The sequence below is a fragment of the Bidens hawaiensis genome, unplaced genomic scaffold (genome assembly GCF_021521415.1).
Source record: "Bidens hawaiensis isolate Kalapana, Puna unplaced genomic scaffold, B.hawaiensis_p1.1 tig00003217_1, whole genome shotgun sequence".
NCBI classification, from domain to species: domain Eukaryota; kingdom Viridiplantae; phylum Streptophyta; class Magnoliopsida; order Asterales; family Asteraceae; genus Bidens; species Bidens hawaiensis.
This window is the reverse complement of record NW_027491174.1, coordinates 2,120,680-2,134,982: the sequence shown is the minus strand read 5'-3', so window position 1 is coordinate 2,134,982 and position 14,303 is coordinate 2,120,680.

Here is a 14,303-nt window from a genome sequence, read left to right as displayed (position 1 = left end):
TTTGAAAGGAAAAAAAGGCAAAGAAGGATATTGGACATCAAGTTGACTGAAGTTTCTTACAAGCAGAAGTCTAAATACACCAATCCTCTTGCCAACCTGAAAGAATGTCTAAGCATGTGGCGCCAGATGACAAGGCCTAATCACGAAGTCCAAAGGAATGGAAGGATTACTACAATTGTATTTGAAGAAAAAAATGAATCCTTCATTATGAGAAACTCAGATGGACTAGCCTTGGGTATCATCAAGGAAGATACTAACGTTGAATTTCTGCATGTGGAGGATATAGAGGATATAATCAGATGGACTCTGCCCTCTCAGCATCCTCACCACAGACAGTTATTCTTATTTAAAGATAAGGCCGCAACAATATGGTTGGATAGAAGGTTGGAAGCCTCAAGCTCAAGAAGATGATACTATTTTTAGCTTTGGTTTGCTTTGTCATTTGGGACAGAATTCCAACTTGTAATATTTTTTATGTTAAGTAATTTCTCTTTTGAATTTGATGTGTATTTTGGCTATGTGTATGTAACCTAAGAGGTGTTTTGGTACAGATGAGGTTGTTCTAATCTAGGAGGAGATTGTTGGAATGAGAAAAGACTAAAGGAAGATTGGAATCTTCTCAACCTCTCTGAAAACGGCTAAGTATGGAAACCGAGCAAGCTTAGGCTTCCCAGAAAGCTTTTACTTAACCAAGCAAGGTTTATTCTTAATAAACAGTGGTCCCAGCAAGCTTGAAGGATGTTGATCAAGAAATTACTTAAGGACTTCTAACGAGCAAGGTTCAACTCAGAGCAAGCTACAGTGTTACCAGCACACTTAAGGTTTGTTCAATAAGTTAAGTTAACAAATATTGAAGGGATCTCTGAAGAACAAGTTTTCTTGTAGGACTATTATCGAGCAAAGTTTGATATAGTCAAGGGGATTGAAGTCTGCTAGGTGAATATTTTTTAAGGAAAATATTCTAAGTAAGCTTGCCCAAAGAACTGTTAGCTAGCACACTAAATGGTTACTAGGTCTGCTCGATGAAGTCACATGCTGCAAAGCTTGCCTGAAGACCTGTTTTAAACAAAGCATTTATTGTAATACATTTGAATATGCACCATTCATTAGGGTTTCTAAAAGTGGAATGTCAGATGTCAGGGCTAGGCCTATAAAAGGAATATTTTAGGGCACGCCTATGACATACCTGACACCTGTAATAGAATAGTGATTTGACGGCAGACTCACTCCTGTATGGAAATCTGCTAAAGATCCTGACATTCCACCTTTATCCCCTAATTTATTTTCATTTGTATCTTTCGTAATATTAATGGAAATCTTTTGAGTTATTGTTTGTGTTTGTTACTTTAGTGTTCAGTGTGCAACATTTAGAGTGTTAGTGATTCCGCCATTAATACTCTAGTTTTCTTTACAAGATAGTAGTGTCGTTAACCTTCTTGTCCACACTTCGGTGTGGGTTACGATATTTACTTAGTGAGCTATCCTATAGAGAGAGAGGGACCGATAGAATCCAAATTTCTTAACCTCTTCATCAAACTGGTGATTCCAACTTTTAGATGCTTGTTTCAATCCATAGATTGATTTCTTTAACTTGCATACTTTATTAGGATGTTGTGGATCAAAAAATCCCTTCGGGCTGAACCATATAGACATCTTCTTCAAGATGTGAATTTAGGAAAGAGATTTTGACATCCATTTTCCAAATCTCATAGTCATAATACACGACTATGCAAATAATATCCTAATTGACTTTAACGTTGCCACGGGCAAGAATGTCTCATCATAGTCAACCCCTTGAGTTTGAGTAAAACCTTTTTCTACAAGTCTTGCTTTATAAATATCCAAGTTTTCATGCATATCGGTTTTCTTCTTGAAAACCCACTTACTTCCAACCAGTTTGGAGTTAGCAGGTGGTACAATCAAATTCTAGACTTGGTTTTCATGCATATATTGCATCTCAATGTTCATGGCTTCAAGACATTTGTCACAATCGGATTGTGACATTGCATCATTGAGATGCAATATATGCATAGCATCCATCTATGTGACAAATGTTGTGACAATATATGGCTTCAAGCCAAGATCATCATTGAGAATGTTGTGGGTTCATGCGAATCTACTACATAGCATCCATCTATAAAAATTCCATATCTTTCGGGTGGATTACTAATTCTTCCAGATTTTCGAACGTTTTTGTGTGTCTTGATCAACCATTTGATCATTCTCAACAACCTCTTTTGATTGTTAGTATCAACCAAACGTGTATCGGCTTGTGGTTCTCGATCCTCCCCGAGTTCCACCGTTATACTAGTTCCTTCCATAAGGAACTTAGTTTCCAAGAACTCGGCCATTCGAGCAATAAACACATTTTGCTCGGTTGGGTTATATAAATAATATCCCATAGAGTCTGAGGGATATCCTACAAAGATACACTTAGTGGATCGACTTTCAAATTTGTTTTGGATGTTGCGCATAACATAAGCCACACAACCCCATACTTTTAAATATGATAATTATGGAACCATTCCATGCCATATTTCAAAAGTTGTCTTGTCCACTTTCTTGGTTGGAGCCATATTTAGAATATGGGCGATGAAGAGCAATGTGAAACCCTAAAATGATCAAGGCAAGGTGCTTCTAGCCATCATAGATCGAATCATATTCAATAGAGTCTGATTCCTCCTTTCGGACACACCATTATGTTGTGGTGTTCCGGGTGGAGTGAGTTGTGAGATGATCCCACAACTCCTAAGATGATCTTGAAAAGTATCACTAAGGTATTCACCTCCTCTATCCGAACGAAGTACTTTGATGGTTTTTTTGAGTTGATTTTATAATTCATTTTGGAAGACTTTGAACATTTCAAAGGCTTCATCTTTGTGTCTTAACAAGTACACATACCCATAACCACTATAATCATCGATAAAGGTAATGAACTATCTTTCACCATTCCTTGTCATTTCCATAAAAGGACCATATACATCCGAATGTATAATACCTAATAAGTCTTTTTCCCTTTTGTTAGTTCTACTAAAGTGTTCCTTGGTCATCTTTCCTTGTAAACAAGATTCACACTTATCAAATGAATCGTCTTCAATTATTTCCAAAAGACCATTCTTTTTAAGAGTATGTATGCGATCTTTGTTTATGTGACAAAGGCGACAATGTCAAAGATAAGTCTTACTCAAATCCATTGAGTTTCTTGGTGCTTGATTGGTACAAAGTGTTATCAACGGATGTGTTATCATTAATTAATTCATAAATGCCATTAGACAGCATTGCTTTAAAATAAAAGACATCATTCATGAAAACACAAATACCATTGTCAACAAATTTCAAATCATAACCACCTTGTCTTAAGAGAGAATCAGAGATAATATTCCTAATTAAACTAGGAGCAAACAAAATGTTTTTCAAAACAACTTCCAAACCACTTAGAAGCTTCAAAATGTAGTTTCCTTGGGCTTCGACATCAACTTTTGCTTCATTGCCCATGAAGAGACTTGTATGTCCTTTTTTGAAATGTTTATTTCTTTTTAACCCCTGCAAAAATTGAAAATATGAGTTCCTCATCCGTTATCCAATACCCATGTGTTAGAAGAAATAACATTAAGATCAATATGGATCATTAAATTGGTACCCAAGGTTTGCCCCGCATCCCTCTTTTCTTTCAACTCCTTGAGATAGATTGGACAATTCCTCTTCCAATATTCTATCTCACCACAAGAAAAGCGTGGGTCCTCCAAGCTAACCTTTAGCTTCTGCTCCTTTGGTTCGGGTGGTTCTGCTTTAGCCTTCCCTTTGAACTTACCCTTGACGTTTCCCTCACCTTTGGCAACCTTCGCCTTAGGTTCCAGGTGATGCCTCTTCCTACGCCACCTTCATTGATCGTGAGAACCGGTAAAACTTTTTTACCTTTTCCCGCTTCGGCCGTTTTGAGCTCTGCGTGAAGCTCACTAATGCTCTTGTCCCATCCATTCATGTTGTAGTTCATGACAAAAGTCTCAAATCTCCTGGTTAAGCCATTAAGGATCAAATATGTGGCCAACTCTTTTGAGACTGGACAATTTAGCCGTTCGAGTCAATCATTGTGGTTTTTCATCTTAACCACATAAGATGAAACCGATTGGGTTTCTTCCATATGACATGCATGAAGCGCTAACCGTTTCGAACCGTTCCACCCTAGCTTGTGTAAGGAACATTTCCTTTAATTGGGTGATCATGTTGTGTGCCCCATGATTTTCAATGTCCTTTTGAATCTCGGGAGACATAGTTCCCAACGTGAGGCAAGAAACTTGCACTGAATCCTCGTTGTATTTTAACCAATCGTTATAGGCATCTAGATCGTCAATGTTAGGTTCATTCGGAATAGCATCGTCCAATATGTAGGATTTCTTTTCTTGATTGAAAACAATTCTCAAGTTTCGATAGCCATCCATGAAATTGTTGTAATTTAGACGATCCTTATCGAGTATAGCTCTTAGTGATAGGTTATGCACAGGTGGATTATTGACTTAGGTGGATTATTGATTGCGGCCATCTACATAATTTAACAAAGCTCAATTTTAGTATTCTCTATATCATTAATCAATTTTAATCGTTAATACCCTATTACGTCTCCAAGACAATTAATGATTAAAATCTAGAACTCAACGTTACATTCAAATAGTAGTTAGGTGACCTTTATCCTACTATTTAAATTAACAAGGCAGTTTGACGATTGCAACCCTTTACAACTTCTAGCTTTATGGGATCAGTTAAACATATTTATGTTTAGTTTCCAGGTTTAATCCCATCAACACCATTGTAAGCCATGCTTCGGTCGCCCTATTCACATGGTTTCCAAATCAAGTCGTCCTACTTACACACGCGTGTGAATATGCACATACAAGTGGTTAGGTGACCTTTATCCCACAAATATGGCAAACCCTCCTCAAACTCACAAGTTTTCTCCAATGTTGTAAAGTGACCTTTATCCCATATCGAGTTCCCAAGTGATTCGAGAGTTGTATAAAAGGATGGTGTTAGACTTGTTTTAAAAGGGATTTAGGTTTTCTAAATTCTAGATTGGAAAACTATTATGTATCTTGCATTAGCATGCATTCAAATGTATGGTACTTTGTTGAAAACAAATTTTCAAAATTCCTTTTAATAAAACCCATTTGATTGTGAAATCATTAACGTTTAATAAAACCAATTTTATTACCTAATGATTTCTAAGGAACCAATTTTATGCAAGTTGTTGATTTTAAGTTGTTAACATCCATATGCAAACAAAACAACCAAATATGTTTTTTATAAATGAAAGTAAGATCATAACCACAAGTTCATAACCACAGCCACCTAAACATGACAACACTTGTTGACGGAAACAAGTTTGCAAAAAAGTCTCCCCTAAGGGATAAAATGACACAGGGATCGTGTCGGTGAACTCCCACTTGTAACATCCCGAAAATTTTGGTCCAAATTTGACAACTTAGTAAAGTTTAAGGATCAAAATTATTCTATAAAATAAGTAGTGAGAAAATTAAATAAAGAAAATAAAATCAATTTATAAGGAAATAAAAATATTTTTCATGTAAAGAAAATGGAATAAGGAAATTCCATCCCACATGGAAAGATAAAATAAAGTGGAAGCATTCCACATGGGTATACATCTCACATGGACAGTGGTAAAGATTTGCAAGCTCTTTATAAAGAGATAAAATTCCATAGTAATACTCTTTTATATCTAGCATGCACCCAGTGGTCCTAGCGGAGTGTGCGAAGCACCCGACGCGCACGCGAACGGGCTCGGACGAAGGGAGATGGGCGCAATGTGGCGCTTTGATAGCGTACTTTTCACATCGCCGCGAGGCACTTGAGAGCCGCCTTATTTTTTTTATAAATGAAAGTAAGATCAAGATGTAACAAGCTACCAAAAGTGAAAAATTTAATTCGGGAAGCCATCACGATACGCGATGAGCAGAGAACAAAGGTCATCGCGTATCGCGATGGACCTTGATGATTCAACATACACGTGTCAGCTTGTGGTATGGCGGAAAATATACGGCGCCGCGATACGCGACGGGATTACCAAGAACTATCGCATATCTTGATTGGTTGCAAGTTAAGCTTATAAATAAGAGGTTCACGGCTCATTCATTTTCACACCAAACTTTCTCTCTCTAGAATACTTCTCACTCTACCTCGGTCAGCGTGCCGTTTCTCGTAGTATGTACCAACCAGTCCCGACAACGGCGCCCCTATTTTTGCATGTGGAACCTCGTTTTCATGCTGAACCTCGTAAAGCGTGCCAAGCTCCGAAGTTCCGCCAATTGGAACAATAGTACACGACGTAGAGTAGAAGTACTGCTCGTACAAGCTTAGACAAATATAAACTCTGAATACCTGTGTAAGGTAGGGGTTCTGCCAAGTCATTTTATTATTATATTACATGGCTTAGACCATAATTAGGGGTATAGCTTAAACCTTGATCATAATTATGTTTACATAAGCTTTATACATACAAAGGGTTATAGTAATGTTTCTTTACAATTAAGAAACACAAATTTTACATTCATATGGAGATATAGTTTATTCGCGATTAAGAAACGTAACATTTTATATACAAGGAATAGAGTTAATATGTTGTTTCTTCATGATTAAGTAACATAATATTTTACATACAAAGGTAGCAGTCAATGAATGTTTCTTCTTGAAGAAGAAACATATTATAGATGTTTCTTCATTAAGAAGAAACTCAGCATATGATTGGTAAATAAACAGAAAGACTATAGGTTTAAATATTTTATTCAAACAAATGATCAGTCATTGTTAAAGCTATGAAAACTAGACTAAAAGTCTTTAGCCGGATCAAGAGATTATCCGGATATTTATATATACCTATTTTATTATAGGTCAATCAATCATTCACAGTCAAGGTTTCAAACTCACACCGACGGCGGTACAGGTGAATGCGTTAACCTTTATAAATCGGTTAAAACATATTTTTACTCGATAAGATGAACGAGTGCTTGTCTTAAAGAGTCAGTCAACGTTTACATGAGATTACGTGATCTCTAAAACATTATAATACAAAGTAGAAAATAAAATCAACTCAGACCAATTACACATGTGTCTGGATCCAAACATAAATGTTCAGCCTAAACAATCAAAGGCTACATGGCCACGGGCTAATGGTCATAACTAGTTCTCCTTTAAGGGCTACGTGGCTCGGCGAGCACAATTGTGTTTGTAGGGCAGTGCTACATATACCGGAAGTAGAAATACTTCCGCTAAGCTTGTCAAGAAAACTATATTTGTATTGTGACAATAATTTACATATCTTTAGAGTCATACGTGTTCACCATCATATAGCTAACGTATTTTCCCCACATTGCAGGGAAACATATTTGTACAGGTAACAAGGAATTATTGTCATTCAAGGAGTTAGATGTTCGCAAAGTAATGACGGCTCAGTTTTTAATTATTAAAATATTGCAAACAATATTATAACAAGATTTATGAATCAAGCACCCAGGTATTTATTATCCGAGAAGTTTTTAAATAAATTATTATTTTATTTAACAAAAGTCTTCCGCTAAAATAAACCGCAACTCTGATATATTTACAAAATAGGTACCAACTTGTGGTCACAGGCCTAGGCCCTAAGTCGGGGTGTGACAGGTTGGTATCAGAGACATCGATATTAGAGAATTAAGTATTTAATAATACATAGGCTTTGATCAGAAATAAATATCAATCATATTATAGAGCCATCAGTTTCAGCAAATTAGGTATTAAAATGTTAGTACCTAAGATTTAACGAATTATTTAATAAAATAAGGATAAGAAAAGATTGAAAGTTTACATATCCCTAAACATAACCCGAAGCAATGTCTTGTACAAACTACTTTTGGCATATACGCCAAGTAGCTAGACATTCAATCATTCTACTTAAATCTGAGCCATCAGATATGTCAAGTAATAACAGCTATTATACAAGCTTTATCAATCAAGAACAATCGATAGTTCCTAATTTTCCATATGGAGGGCAAACAAAGAATCTTCCTGGCAATCCAAAAATACCGATAGAAAGAGCAATCTTATTACATAAACCATTAGTTACAATAAATTAGATATTTGACTAAAAAATTTCTAAACTTAAATCACAGAATATTCAAATATTATGGATAAGGTAAAATGTATGGATAACATAAGTTACGAACACATTCCTACCTTTTCGCGCAAATGTCCGATCACCATAGTTATACCAATCGACCTTGATCCTGTAAAGGAAAGGGATGCATTGGAATGTCTCTACTTCTAATTTACGTGTCTAGTGATGAAGACTCATATCAAACGAAAATGGAAGGAAATTCATATTCAATCGACACTAAGACTACATCTGTTATGATAAATGCAAATCAGAATATGCAAGAAGCAGGATCAAGTAGATCAAAGAAACAAATGTTGTCAAAGGGAAAAAGAATAATGACTAATCCAGAAGACAGTTATCAGGAACTACAATATTTCAGTTATCCAGCATTACAAAATCCTTATTATGGTCACACTCAACGTGAACGCTTGAATATGGATCAGAATTCCTTAGAAGGAATGTATGACATTGAAGATAATTTATTTCGTTACGAAATCAATGTTACCAAATTTGCAGAAACAATACTTAAGAAAGAAATGGAAAATGAGGAAAGACAGAAAGAAGAGGAGATAAGCAAAAACACCAAGAAGAAAAACAAGATCAAGAAATTGATCATTCGCTGGAAGAAGTAGACAATAAATCTTAATTGTTGTAATCAATGTATCACCAGTAGTTTTGTACATTCTTGCTACTACAAAAATAAAAGATATGTTTTACTTTCTTCAAAATACTAAACTTATGTTTAAATTATGTCAAGGAATAGAAAGCATAAACTTCTAGAGTAATTCTCCCAGCAAGTCTGGAAGAAAATATCAACTTAAAGGAAAAGTCCATGTAGACAAAATCCATTAATAAATGGAAGTCAATACCAGAGAAATATTTAAGTAAAAGAGACATGAATAAACCTAGAAAGAGAATTAGAGAAATTCTCATGGGTTGTCTGTACACAAGATGTGTACTAGCCATTTCAAGAGCATACACTAAAGGAAAAGGTAATAATATCTATATAGAACCTCATCAACCATCATCATGATATTCGGAAAATGTTATGGTAATTAAGAGATATACGAATATATCATCTTATACAAGTTCCCTTAATGTAATTTCTCAGTCAAAAGGCAAAACATATGGATTGTACCTAACACAATAGGAATAACCTCAAGGAAAAGTTAGTTAATGTCTGAGAAAAAGATGAAGCAAGGTAAGAAAGAAATTTCTTTAAGAATACGATATACTTATTGAACATTTCATAGATATCTTGTACTTGTAGCATTAAGTTCACATATCACATAGTATATCATCAGTATATAAGTTTCTTTCACACTGATGCAATCCCATTACAAAATGACGAACCTAAACAATCAAATAAATAATGATGAAGTTTCTAGCCAAAGAAGTAACAAGAACTTGACATAATCTGACCATGAGATTCATGAACAATATTTATTCAAAATGCAAGAGATGATTCATGAGGAAATGAATCCTCTTACCGATACCATGAAAGGAGAAAGATACAAAATTAAACATTCAGATAAGGTTGTTAGAACTCATCCATGCCAAAATTCTTCTCATTTGATGAAAACCTTCATAGTTACAACACGAATAGCAAGAACTTCAAGAACCCTTCAGTAACTCAAGGTTGTAGTTTTAAGGATTTCAAAACCTATGAACCAAAAGAATTTTATGGCAACCAAGGTGTTATACCAACTTTACGATGGCTTGAAGAGATCGAATCCATCGTCATCATTAGTCAATGTACTGAGATTCAAAAGATTCAGTGCGCATCTCTGAAATTTAAAGGTGAAGCTCTAAAATGGTGGAACACTCTAATCATTAGAAAGGACAGAGAAACCTTGTATCAAATGAACTGGGAGGCATTCAAAGAACTCGTAGTACAAAATTTTTTCCCCATACCAGAAATTAATCATAAACAAACTAAGTTTCTGAACCATAAGATGGATTCCACACATCTCATGGATTACAATACCAAATTTCTTGAATATTATCAATCAACTCCGCGTCTAGACAACTCATTACACAACAAAGTTATTCAGTGCATATTTGGATTACCCAAAGAGATATGAGACATAGTAAGAACCCATATGCCACAAAAAACTTCTTCGACCATGGAATTGGCCAAGAATTTGCTCAAGAATATGGAAAGAAATACAGAAGTTAAAGAGAAAAATAATATGAAAAGAAAAGAAAGAGAAACAATCAAACAAACGAAGAAGATCAACAAGGAGAAACCATTTAAATTCAAAAGACCAATATATCATAACTGTGGTAGACGACATTATGGAAAATGTCAAAAACAAAACAAGAACAACACATCAGTCACATGTACTTTCTGTAACAAAACTGGTCATTCTGAAGATGACTGTAGAAGGAAAGTAGTTGCATGCTTCAATAGTGGTGAAAACAGACATTTTAAATAGTAATGTTCAAAAACCCAATAAAAGGATCAACAACAATAGTAAGGTGGAAACACAAGGAGCATCTGACAATCAAGAATAGAAACAAACAAAAGTATATCTAAGAAACGTCCAAAGACTCAAAAGGCATAAGAAATAGTTAGTTAACTCTTGTAAACTACTTGTTAACTCGTGTTCAAACGAGAAGTTTTGTAACAACAAAAGGATAGTTAAATCTCTAAAGAAAGAAATAAAGATATTAGCATACACAAAGTATACTTATACTCATAAGAAAAGAGATAGTTAAATTAGTTCTCAAAATACAAGAAACTATGTTATTTAATAATCATCATCTATAGAAAGATGAAATAAAGAGAATGATGAATTAAACTTGACATAAAAGTATGTCTTCTCAAAGAAAAATCGATTATATGAATTTTAAAAGTTCAAAGAGTATAATTAATGGAAATAAACGGAAGGAATCCGTCAAGATCATAAGTAAAGGATATCATTATTCGAGTACGGACATCTTGAAAAGAATCAAGATGAGTGAATCAAAAGGATTTTTTATACTGAATCAAAGAAGCAATCTAGTTAACATCAGTTAATGTTTAGAATACAAAAGGTAAGGAAAATAATTAAACACAACTAGCCACTATCCTTAGAAATTTACAATTACTTATGAATTCTGAACTATTAACTGAATACCACACCAAAGATGTGAGTTAACAACAAATTAGGAATTGCAACCATTAAAATAGTTTGAGTTAACTCAAGAAACACTCACAATGAATCTCGATGTCAAGATTCATTCCAAGGTGGGGAGGATGTAACATCCCCAAAATTTTGGTCCAAATTTGACAGCTTAGTAAAGTTGAAGGATCAAAATTATTCTCTAAAATAAATAGTGAGAAAATTTAATAAAGAAAATAAAATCAATTTATATGGAAATAAAAGTATTTCTCATGTAAAGACTATGGAATAAGGAAATTCCATCCCACATGGAAAGATGAAAGAAAGTGAAAGTATTCAACATGGGTATAAATAAGGAAGTTAAGAATCCATCCCACATAGAAAGTGGTAAAGATTTGGAAGCTCTTTATAAAGATATAATATTCCATAGTAATATTCTTTTATGTCTAGCATGCACCCAATGGTCCTAGCGGAGGGTGCGAAGCAACCGACGCGCAGGCACACGGGCTCGGGCGAAGGGCGATGGGCGCAATGTGGAGATTTGATGGCACACTTTGCACATAGCACGCTCGCATCTCCGTGAGCCTCCTAATTGTTTTTGGAAAATGAAAGTAAGATCAAGATGTGACAAGCTACCAAAAGACAAGGGACCAAAAATAAAAAACTTAATTCAAGAAGCTATCACGATACGCGATGAGTATAGAACAAAGGTCATCCCGTATTGTGATGAAACCTTGATGATTCACCATACACGTGTCAGCTTGTGGTATGGCGGCGGAGAATATACGGCACCGCGATACGCGACGGGATTACCAAGACCCATCGCGTATCACGATGGGTTGCAAGTTCATCCTATAAATAGGAGGTTCACGGCTCATTCATTTTCACACCAAACTTTCTCTCTCTAGAATACTTCTCACTCTACCTCGGTCAGCGTGCCGTTTCTCGTAGTATGTACTAACCAGTCCCGACAACGGCGCCCCTATTTTTGTATGCCGAACCTCGTTTTCATGCTGAACCTCGTAAAGCGTGCCAAGCTCCGAAGTTCCGCCAATTGGAACAATAGTACACGACGTAGAGTAGAAGTACTGCTCGTACAAGCTTAGACAAATATAAACTCTGAATACCCGTGTAAGGTAGGGGTTCTGCCAAGTCATTTTATTATTATATTACATGGCTTAGACCATAATTAGGGGTATAGCTTAAACCTTGATCATAATTATGTTTACATAAGCTTTATACATACAAAGGGTTATAGTAATGTTTCTTTACAATTAAGAAACACAAATTTTACATTCATATGGAGATATAGTTTATTCGCGATTAAGAAACGTAACATTTTATATACAAGGAATAGAGTTAATATGTTGTTTCTTCATGATTAAGTAACATAATATTTTACATACAAAGGTAGCAGTCAATGAATGTTTCTTCTTGAAGAAGAAACATATTATAGATGTTTCTTCATTAAGAAGAAACTCAGCATATGATTGGTAAATAAACAGAAAGACTATAGGTTTAAATATTTTATTCAAACAAATGATCCGTCATTGTTAAAGCTATGAAAACTAGACTAAAAGTCTTTAGCCGGATCAAGAGATTATCCGGATATTTATATATACCTATTTTATTATAGGTCAATCAATCATTCACAGTCAAGGTTTCAAACTCACACCGACGGCGGTACAGGTGAATACGTTAACCTTTATAAATCAGTTAAAACATATTTTTACTCGATAAGATGAACGAGTGCTTGTCTTAAAGAGTCAGTCAACGTTTACATGAGATTACGTGATCTCTAAAACATTATAATACAAAGTAGAAAATAAAATCAACTCAGACCAATTACACATGTGTCTGGATCCAAACATAAATGTTCAGCCTAAACAATCAAAGGCTACATGGCCACGGGCTAATGGTCATAACTAGTTCTCCTTTAAGGGCTACGTGGCTCGGCGAACACAATTGTGTTTGTAGGGCAGTGCTACATATACCGGAAGTAGAAATACTTCCGCTAAGCTTGTCAAGAAAACTATATTTGTATTGTGACAATAATTTACATATCTTTAGAGTCATACGTGTTCACCATCATATAGCTGACGTATTTTCCCCACATTGCAGGGAAACATATTTGTACAGGTAACAAGGAATTATTGTCATTCAAGGAGTTAGATGTTCGCAAAGTAATGACGGCTCAGTTTTTAATTATTAAAATATTGCAAACAATATTATAACAAGATTTATGAATCAAGCACCCAGGTATTTATTATCCGAGAAGTTTTTAAATAAATTATTATTTTATTTAACAAAAGTCTTCCGCTAAAATAAACCGCAACTCTGATATATTTACAAAATAGGTACCAACTTGTGGCCACAGGCCTAGGCCCTAAGTCGGGGTGTGACAGGTTGGTATCAGAGACATCGATATTAGAGAATTAAGTATTTAATAATACATAGGCTTTGATCAGAAATAAATATCAATCATATTATAGAGCCATCAGTTTCAGCAAATTAGGTATTAAAATGTTAGTACCTAAGATTTAACGAATTATTTAATAAAATAAGGATAAGAAAAGATTGAAAGTTTACATATCCCTAAACATAACCTGAAGCAATGTCTTGTACAAACTACTTTTGGCATATACGCCAAGTAGCTAGACATTCAATCATTCTACTTAAATCTGAGCCATCAGATATGTCAAGTAATAACAGCTATTATACAAGCTTTATCAATCAAGAACAATCGATAGTTCCTAATTTTCCATATGGAGGGCAAACAAAGAATCTTCCTGGCAATCCAAAAATACCGATAGAAAGAGCAATCTTATTACATAAACCATTAGTTACAATAAATTAGATATTTGACTAAAAAATTTCTAAACTTAAATCACAGAATATTCAAATATTATGGATAAGGTAAAATGTATGGATAACATAAGTTACGAACACATTCCTACCTTTTCGCGCAAATGTCCGATCACCATAGTTATACCAATCGACCTTGATCCTGTAAAGGAAAGGGATGCATTGGAATGTCTCTACTTCTAATTTACGTG